This window comes from Patiria miniata, unplaced genomic scaffold (assembly GCF_015706575.1).
Source record: "Patiria miniata isolate m_02_andy unplaced genomic scaffold, ASM1570657v1 HiC_scaffold_1, whole genome shotgun sequence".
Lineage (NCBI taxonomy): Eukaryota > Metazoa > Echinodermata > Asteroidea > Valvatida > Asterinidae > Patiria > Patiria miniata.
Genome location: NW_024037047.1, coordinates 10,740,355 through 10,750,085, shown reverse-complemented (window position 1 = coordinate 10,750,085; position 9,731 = coordinate 10,740,355). Strand labels below are relative to the sequence as shown.

The window sequence follows — 9,731 nt, the reverse complement described above, 5'->3', positions numbered from 1 at the left end:
GTCACGTGATTTTGCACTTAATACCAAAAATGAAGACCCTGCAATATTGTATCGATTGCCATAAAGAACAAAATCAAATCTGTGGCGGTTGATTTTACATTGATTTTCAAAGATTAAATCTAGATATCTTTGATTGCTTGTAATACGCTACTTGATGACGTCATAATGACGTCATTACCAGAAACCTCCTGAGCTATATTTACTGTGCTGTATACAGCCAAATCTTGATTATATCTATCACGGTATATTTTCTAGCAATTTTTTAAGATTTAAAGGTCTTTTTATTGTAACTTCCGGTCTGATGACGTAATCAATTTTTTTGTTCGAGCACAGGTGTTGTCTGCATTATGGTCATCATGTACATTAATTCTGAAGCGATTACCGCAAACTTCGCCACAAACATCAAGTGAAAATGCGTTTTTGACGTTTTTTAACCTGCCGCTAGAGGGTGCTCCAACACTTCATGGCGTCACCCATTACTTTTTTTGAAAGGTTAATCCAGACAGACACTTAAATCGTTAAAAGCAAGTTCATATCTTTTTCCACTTTTAAATTATTAGGCACTTCCGGTTTTGACCGGAATGAAGGGTCACGTGATTTTACGCGCACAACATAAAATGAAGATCATGTATTACCATGTCGATTCCCGCAAATTCCAGGTTCCGGTCTCTCACGAGCCTGCTACTATCGCTCTTGATCACTGACGTCTTGGGCCAAGACTAGGAACGCATTTTTTTGGGGGGGGGGGCCAAAAAAATTGACGGTCCCTCAAAAAGTGGGTCCAAAAAATTACGGCGTGGGGTTCGGGGCCCGCTGAAAGGCCCCGAATTTTTTTGTGGATTTTAGATGCTCTGTGGTCCGGTGCAATCTGAGGCAATTTCTGACCACTTTAACCATTTTGTTTAAGGAGAATATGGTGGTGTACGCATTGCCTGCCTTTATTGCGACGTCATTAAAAAAAAATGATCCGTTTGGGGGGCCAGGGCCCCCGTCCCCCCCCCCCCTTCCCGGAACCGCCCTTGCATGAGTTGGGGGTAAAAACTTGCGGGGAAAAAAAGGGCACTTGAATGGAAAAGGGCAGGCTTTACAAAATATTTTTTTTCTGCTTTGATTTCAACTTTTCTCGGGGCACAATTGCAAAAGTGGCCACCTGCTTTTCTCCATATAACGTCCGGTCCGATTTTCTGCACCGTACCTCCAGCAAGAGTTAGCAGAATGTCCACTTTTCATCCTCCATGCTGGCCTCCATACAGGCTTCTGTTTCAGGGGCCGGGGGATACTGTCAGAAAAATTACCTTGATCCTGCTTTGCATGCTACATATACACCGTACAGGGGCGGATCCAGGATTTAAGAAAGGGGGGGGGGCACAAAAACTTTGTGCGCGTTGCACACATAACGAGACTGAAGCGCGAAATCCCTTGCGGGCGGGGTTGAGGGCACTGGAAGCTCTACGATTTTAGATGTTATCTCCTACATCATGAGTATTTTAAGCCATTAAGAGCAAAATTCACAATGTTTATTTTTTATTTTTAATAACACTATTTTTTTCTATCAAATATAGAATTTAAAGTTACTGTTGATGTTTATAGTTGAAAATGAACCCCAAAATTAGAAGGTGCTGATGACAGCCCCCGGGTGGAAAAAAAATGAACATGTGTTATTTTGCGAGCGAGCCAAAAAAAGTCATGTTTACTATTAAAACATACATTTCTACCCAGAAATTTGCCTTGCAAACAAATAAAATAAAATAAATTGAATTTCATTAGGGGACAGCCTGCCCCAAGCAGCTCCTACCCCCACCCCACCCCACGGCTGAGCAACTCAACCGGCCCAGAAAATGTCTCTGTCCCAATTCCTTTGAAAAATGTTGTATAACTTATAAGCCTGCTGAGTATTACATTACGAATAGTCTTTACAAACAAAAAGAAGAAATAAAACTTACCGATTTCAAAACCATCTCGATTGTCATAAAAAATTTGATGATATTAGCAAAATTTTCCCATAGTGTTTAAACGTTCAGTCAAGACTTCAAAAAGACTGCCGCCTGTGTCCCAGTATAATGTGTGGTAACTGCGGTCACACATACATGTATATATACTTACTTTGTATATACACTTGTATACACTTTAACCACCATTTTTTCCAATGTTCTTTTGAAGTCTGCAGGCTAAATAATTTAAGACGAAATGAGTCGTCTGCATTCTGCAAGTGTTGTCGAATCACTTCAAGAAATGTCAAGGCCTGAGGAAAATCGTTTATTTGTATTTGGGGGGGGGGGGGCTCCGATTTTCTTAAAAAGAAAACCAAAAAAACAACCTTTTATTTAACGGCAATGCAAACTGCATCAAAATTCCAGTTTCCAAAGTATGAAAAAACTTTGCCTGCACAAATTTCCCGAAAGCGGCAGCATTCCTGAGCTGCCGCTTTCACATACAAGGTTTCAAAATAGTCACATACAAGATTTCTGGCTACGCAACCGGCAGTCCCAGGCATCACAGGGGAGCCTCCTAGCAACAGTATTTCTAAGCAACCAGGTTTGAATGTGATGGGCATGCAGCCATGCACCTGTGGCTCAGATAGCTAATCACTCCAGTTGCGCGTGGAAGGAAGTCATATTCATGAAAGCAGACGGTCCGTGATGAAAGCAACCAATGGCAAACTTATTTGCCGGGAACCGCCTCATTTCATTGGCTGAGATACTATCATCACTGTTTATCATCTAAGAATCTTCCAATTACTGGCGGCAAGTTCTCAAAGGCCTTAAAGTTCGGTGGCCTACAGCTGAACCCAAATATATATGCTTTGTAACGAACAAGAGTGGCATTGTATCAATTTGAACAAAGCGGCTATCAATCATTCTCTGGAAAGGCTGTCTTTTTTTCGTAGTACGATTTTATTCTTCGCTTATTTAAAAAATAAAACTGCATGGCCTACATTATTTTTGTAAATGTTACTCTAAAATATAATTATTTCGGAATACATTTTGAAATTAAGTTTGAAGTCAAAGGGCTGTTGATAATCTTATTCGTATTCCTTTTAAAATTAGGAAAAACTAAGCATAATTCGTATTAAAATTTCCCCTGGAATCTACAAAAGAATTAACTGAGAGTTCAGAACTTAATGGGCTAGGGTGTTTGAAATAGTTTTACTTTAAAAATAAATCGAGAGAACAAGACATACTAAATCGTATTAAAATAACCCCTATTTATTTGATGTCTCTCTCTATCTGAGGCCGGGACAATATAAACGGGATGACGATTAATTCTTCGTGTATTTAAAAAATAAAACTCATGGCCTACATTATTTTGTGAAAATGTTTTCTCTAGAATATATTTTGGAATTTATTTAGACGCTATTATTTGAGGGATGTTGTTAATCCTGATCATATTCATTTAAAAATAAGAAAAACCGAGCATAATTCGTATAAAATTTCCCCTGGAATCTACAAAAGAATTAACTTAGAGTGCAAACTTTAACGATATTTTGGATATATTTTGGATATATTTTGACATGAAGCATTAAATGCAAGTGCTGTATTAAATGTGCCCCCTATTCAAGCCGGGAAATAGAAAAGTGTCTTAAAAAAATATTCTTGCTTTGAAAGAAATTTTGAGACAATGATTGACAGGCGACCTTCAAAACTTATACATTGTATATTTTGTTGATAATTATGTATGATAGTTATGTTCAAAGCGATTGATTTGATGACCGCCCGTCCGCCCGCCATAATGACTCCTCAAAAACGAAAAAGATAGCCATGTTATCAAAGGGGTGTATGTAATGCCCGCCCGCCCTAAGACGACTCGTAAAAAAAAACACCAAAAAACCCCCAAACGTTGCGAAAAGGGGTGGGTGGGGGGGGGGGGGGGGGGGGGGGCACGGGCCGGGAGTGCCCCCATCTGGATCCGCGCGTGCCGTACATGTGCACACCAGTTAAACCAGGCTATGTTTAATCATGAAGATGTGTTTTATAGCTCCATGGTTCCGTGGTAAATGAATGATTTGTTTTGCTGTTGAATGTGGGTGCGTTTATAACCTCACAAAACAACTTGCCAAACCCCCCACCCAGAAAACGGAAAGCAGCTCAGCTTTCCAGTTACACTTATAGCAATCATACAGGGAGCTCTTGCATGATTTGCACAACAGTGAGTTTTTAATTTGCTGACTTAAAATCTCTGCTCATCTCGGATAATTGAATTGCAAGAGAGCCGAGAAAAATTAATTGCTCACTTGACGCCAATAATAATTGAGGTTTGACATTGAGGCAGCAAAGTGGGCGGGCCCGGCTTGGATACACCGGCACCGCTAATTTCATAATCACGGAGCAAATGCAAATGCCGAGGATGGAAACACCGTTTGGTTTTTAGGCCTACTCTATCACTAGGCGCAAAACAGTAATGTACCCGCATAATCACGAATTATGAAGATAAGATTCGGCTGATCGATTCATCCTCATTATCATTCGCGATCGCCGGCCAGGCAGCCGGCGGCAGCAGCAGCTTGCTGTGCATGTACGTACGTACATGTACGTACGTATACCTCTCGCGCGCCCCTGCATAAATCTATGACGCACGTACAAGCGCGTAGGTGTTGAGAACATGCGCAGTGCTAGTGAATGAAGCGCCTAGGGCTAACTAGCTCTCTCGATGAAAATGGCAGACATATTGAGCAAACGAGTGATGGAGGTATGTACTCGAGGACTGTTACATGTTAAGAACGAACTGCAAATTTGTTCATGTAAGTTGTTACATATTTCATGGTATATTATTGTATCAACTACGGAGATTTCTCCTTTTCCGGACGTGTCGAAATGTATACGACTAGCTGAAAAGTGTCGGTGATAACATGGATAATGTCCGGCCTACTGACAATGAATGACAATGAAAAATGACATGGAATGTGTGGTAATCCTTACTTTTAGGACACCTCTATTTTTTACGAGTTCTGTTCAAAACTGACTTTTGCAGATGTCTGTCCAGTACCAAAGTGACTTTTGCAGGCTAAAGCAGTCTTTAGAAGTCAAGAAGGTGTCATTGCAAATTGTTCAGATGTGCCAAGAAGTATCAGAATGTCAATTTTGAGTGTCATTTAGTCAACTGTTTTGGTGAGTCTTTCCCTTCCTATATAGGAACGGGGTCCTAAAAGTAAGGATTACCGAATGTGTTATTTGACAGCATCCGTGATGACAGCTAAACGTCGTTGTATCGGTAATCCTTATCTTTAGGACACCTCTATTTTTATGAGTTCTGTTCAAAACTGACTTTTGCAGATGACTGTCCGGTACCAAAGTGACTTTTGCAGGCTAAAGCAGTCTTTTTTTTCTCAGATAAACTCATATGATTCATGTTACTTTTGTTAGTTGTAATTTTGAAAGCACTTTCAAAGAAAATGTGACTTTTCTACCTTATTTTGCAGTTCGCCATCTTGCTTTTTTAATATATTTTCTGTTTGTCATCATCGTCTTTAACCCCTCTTAAATCAAAGCCCGGAGCCCTGCCCTCTTTCTACAAAATTAAACCTGCTGATATTCAAGAGGTGTCATTGCCAAATGTTCAAGTGTGCCAAGAAATATCAGATTGTCACTTTTGATTATCATTTAGTCAGCTGTTTTGGTGAGTCTTTTAACCTTATATATGAATGGGGTCCTAAAAGTAAGGATTACCGTTGTATCAGTATCAGTCTAACGTTAATCACGGAGGAAGCTACTTCCATCCATGGTCTTATTACGTGGAACTGAAGAACCGATATGGCGATAATTTTAATGCTATCTCATATGGCAGTGGATATTTTGCCGGAGACGGCAAACCTTTAGTACTAGGCGTTAGCTTGCCGGATATGCACTGAACCAACCTCGTGCCCTGTGGGTACGATCTTGCAGCGCCATGTTGTTTCCCATCATGCCTTGCGCGATCGTAACCCCTGGAATTGTGTACATGTAATTTAAATGTGCCAAAATACGGCACATTTTAATTAGGGCTGCAGTTTATCCGTTTTACGTGCCGATGCCATCTTTAAAATGTTAAAGGTTGTGATTTTGAAGAATCAATCCTTTCAAACACAACGTTTGGACATTGTGTTAATTAGCAAAGATTTGTATTAAATGTATGTACCCCTTTCGTGCCTTTACAACCACAGATACAGGGTTTTCTAAGCGAAAAACGCGGCTGACATAATCCATATCGTACAGGCATCGCAACATTTGAATCATAATTTTTTTTTTCGTACGTGACGTTACGTGCAAAGCTAAGCATGCAAGCGCGAGCGCATTATGGGCGCGCCCAGTGTGCAATCTTCGAAATGCCCGCGCAGTACGCTGTGAATAGCCATTCAGCGTCATTTACGTCATCATCACAGCCAGGGGTTAGTGTAAGGAACAAGCACGCGCCCATGGAGTCGAGGCTGGCACTGAACATGCGCAGTTACTGTTTTTTTGTGCTTAAAAATATTTTCTGGTGACAAATTTTAGTCTGGCTCCATGCCAACATTATCGTTGTAACTTCGTATTCACAAGATGGGAATCAGACCATTTTACAATTTCAGACTTTATTTCCCTTTAAAAAAATCCTCCAGAGCCACAAATCTGAAAAAGAAAATGTAATAGGCCCTACTCTCCAATAAAATGTTTGAGACATGTTATGTTAAAATAATAAAAGAACAATATTCTTATTTTGGGGGGATGGGGGAAAAAAAAACTTAGAAATGTCGCCAGCGGGGATCGGGATCAAACCCGGGTCTTCCCGCTCATCAGATCTGTTGCTTATCCACTAGACCAAGGGTGCTACACAACTGTTGGTGGTAATTTAATACAGTCGAGTCTCGTTATAACTCGTTCGGACCTAGACAAATTGTTTGTTTATATCAGACCTAGACAAATTGTTTGTTTATATCAGAATTTTGTATTAAGAGGAACATCAGTCCCATTCATTGTGCACATAAATGCACAGTCGGAACCATGGCTTTATGTTTGTTATTAACCAGAATTTTGTATTAACAGAGTTTGTACTAACGAGAGTCGACTGTATAATTCAGCCCGATCTTAGAGAGTACAGCGCCCTCTGTTGATATGGGTTGCCGCCAGCAAACCTTTTGTAAACGTTAGCTTGCCGGCATTACCTCCGGCAATATATCCACTATCATCTCATATCTGGTTTGGATACTTGTGTGCTTGGTACTTGACAATAATTTACATGCTTTACTAGCTAGTACTACTACTAGCATGACTAGTACTAGTAGGCCTAGTACTATATATACATACTATCATGGAAATATTAATGCGCCTATGAAATGTTTGATAGGCGCATTAATGTTATCAAAAGACATGCATCTGGAACTGAGAAAAATTTCCAATAGAAAATACTTTAAAATTGCTTGCGTACATATGTAACTCCAGCTGACATGTTCATCAGGAATTCGACACGTTACAAGTCGAATTCCTGATGAACATGTCAGCTGGAGTTGCTGCACAACCAAAGAAGGGGTGTCTGGATGAAGGATGTGACGTTTACATGTTTAAACGTTTAAACAAAAAACAATTATAGTCAAACGTCCCATTGGTCCGAGTTCCACTGGTTCAGGTTGACTGACCCTGACCCTAACCCTAACCGTCGGACCAATGGGACTTTGGACCAATGGGACGTCATACCAATGGGATGTGGGACCAATGGGACGTCCCCAAGTTCCTTGACAACGGCTTAAAACACGTCGCAAGTTACGACGTGCCTAGTGGTCATCGCAAAATAAGATGCGCTCTTTTCTTAGCCAATTTTATGCCATAAAAATTACATAAACGAGACTATAATACTGAGACAATGTGTGTAAAGTTGTAAATGGACAATGCATTGAAGTAATTATGAAGTTGCCTTGAATATTGCAGTGGGAATTTGAAAGTATTAATACCGTCCACCGCGAGCTTGTTTTCCTTAAAGCTATAGTCCATCATTTGCAGCCATCCGAAAAAGTAACTGGCGTATTATTGTTGAAAAACGTACTTGGTTGAAAGATAGTAAGTGGACTAAACTCCCTGTGAAATTAATCTTTTTGGCAAGCTATCATTTTGAAGTAATCAACGAAAGAAGGCCTTTCCAACAGTGCGTCTTAAGACGCACCGTAGGAAAATTTACATTAGTAGTTCGTTTTGTTATTCGGCGCAGTGCGCGCAAGCATTGGCACGACGCACAGGCGAGCGCGGTTGCTATAATTCGTCGGATCAGTGCGCGACATCGCGTATAGCTGCAATTCAAAACATGATTCAGCAACTTTTGATTTGAAATTGAGATCCTAGAATGCTGTTTTTCTCGGAATATACAGCTGAAGCTGAGCTGAAACTTCATCAGGTTAGTTGTTCAGTATCCTTCATCAGATTTTGAACACTTTTGTTGCTTCAAACGAACAAAATGCACAAATTAAAAATGATGGACTATATCTTTAAAAACTGCATCGCGCGTCCACAATTTTTGTTTTACGTTTTAAAAACTTTTTGAGAGGAGATCCAATTTGTTGAATAACAGACAACTATTTTCTGTACGCTGAATAAATACAGTGTTGTGCTATATGATGCGTCGCACTCACTGATCTCTATATAAAGACTGGATAGCTAATACAGAGCCGCACAATGTACGAATTTGACGCCATATTGGTGAGACCGGCTGGTGATCTACAAAGGACAAGTTGTCGTTTTTATAGACAGCATGATTTCTTTTGCAACGTCGCAGTTCACTTGACTTATATTTTGGCCACCACCACTGACCAACTGACCAAGGTTTACTACAATTTTTCTAACGTCGTGGTTACTTTTATAATGTTACTAAATATAATGCCGCAAATCACTTTTTCGGCGTTTTTGAAATAATAATCACTACGGAAATGTGTCCTTTTTAGAACATCATAATATGTGTACGTGACCAAAATGCGCGTCAACTGTTGATACAACGCGCGCGTATTTACGCGTAGAACGTTCGTATATACGCGGCCATCTTCGTGAGACCGGGGGCGAATTGGTCAATATGCAAAGTCTACTGTGTGAATGTTGTATGCTTATCCGCTATCCAGTCTTTATATAGAGATCAGTGGTCGCACTTATGACATGTTTTGTGAAATGAGTTGCAGGACGTGTCGCAGCTGCGATGCATCGTATAGGGATATGACGTGTTGCAGGCAAGTTGCATCGTATAGGGATATGACGTGTTGCAGGCAAGTTGCGATGAGCTTTATGAAATCGGGTGCTGGAAGATAAAATTTAAAAAATAGATACGACTATACATACATACATGTACATGTACGGCTCTTGGTACAAAAAGTTGTAGAAATAAAACTGAAATTTATGAATGGCTTGATTGTCCATGCATGGTCTCTTGACTTAGATACTTCATTAAGAAATATCCATGATAACCAACACAGAAATCCAACCACTGCAAATTTGCAATATAAGCGCTGTTCTGTGATATATGTATACATTGTTCGTATATACACACACACAATGCACTAATGTGCTGCATGACATGCATGAGCATCAGTTGCAATGTAAACAAGTAGTACTAGTCATTCACTTGGGAGTGAATGCATGGAGACACAGTTACAATAACCAATATTTATTACAGTTTCCCTAGGCAATTAGGACAGGAGAAAGATGTTTGCATTGTACATTTAACTTGTGGATTAAGGTTCCCCTTAACAGTAGGTAGATTAATAACACGGCATTCCCACTTGAATTGGGAAAAGGTGGATCAAGATC

General features: G+C 40.1%; 1 protein-coding gene across 9 annotated transcripts in view; it reads left to right on the top strand.

Annotated features, from left to right (window-relative positions):
* Positions 1 to 4,467: 4,467 nt before the first annotated feature.
* LOC119722973 (MAP kinase-activating death domain protein-like) overlaps positions 4,468 to 9,731 on the top strand; it is a 142,046-nt gene continuing 136,782 nt past the window's right edge. For 6 of the 9 annotated variants that reach the window (XM_038193445.1, XM_038193477.1, XM_038193468.1 and 3 more), the window contains exon 1: positions 4,469 to 4,738. The gene's annotated coding sequence lies outside the window, so the exon portion shown is untranslated. Of the gene's footprint in view, positions 4,739 to 5,087; positions 5,106 to 9,731 lie in introns of those variants that run through there. The other 3 variants (XM_038193418.1, XM_038193411.1, XM_038193436.1) reach the window with 3 other exon arrangements.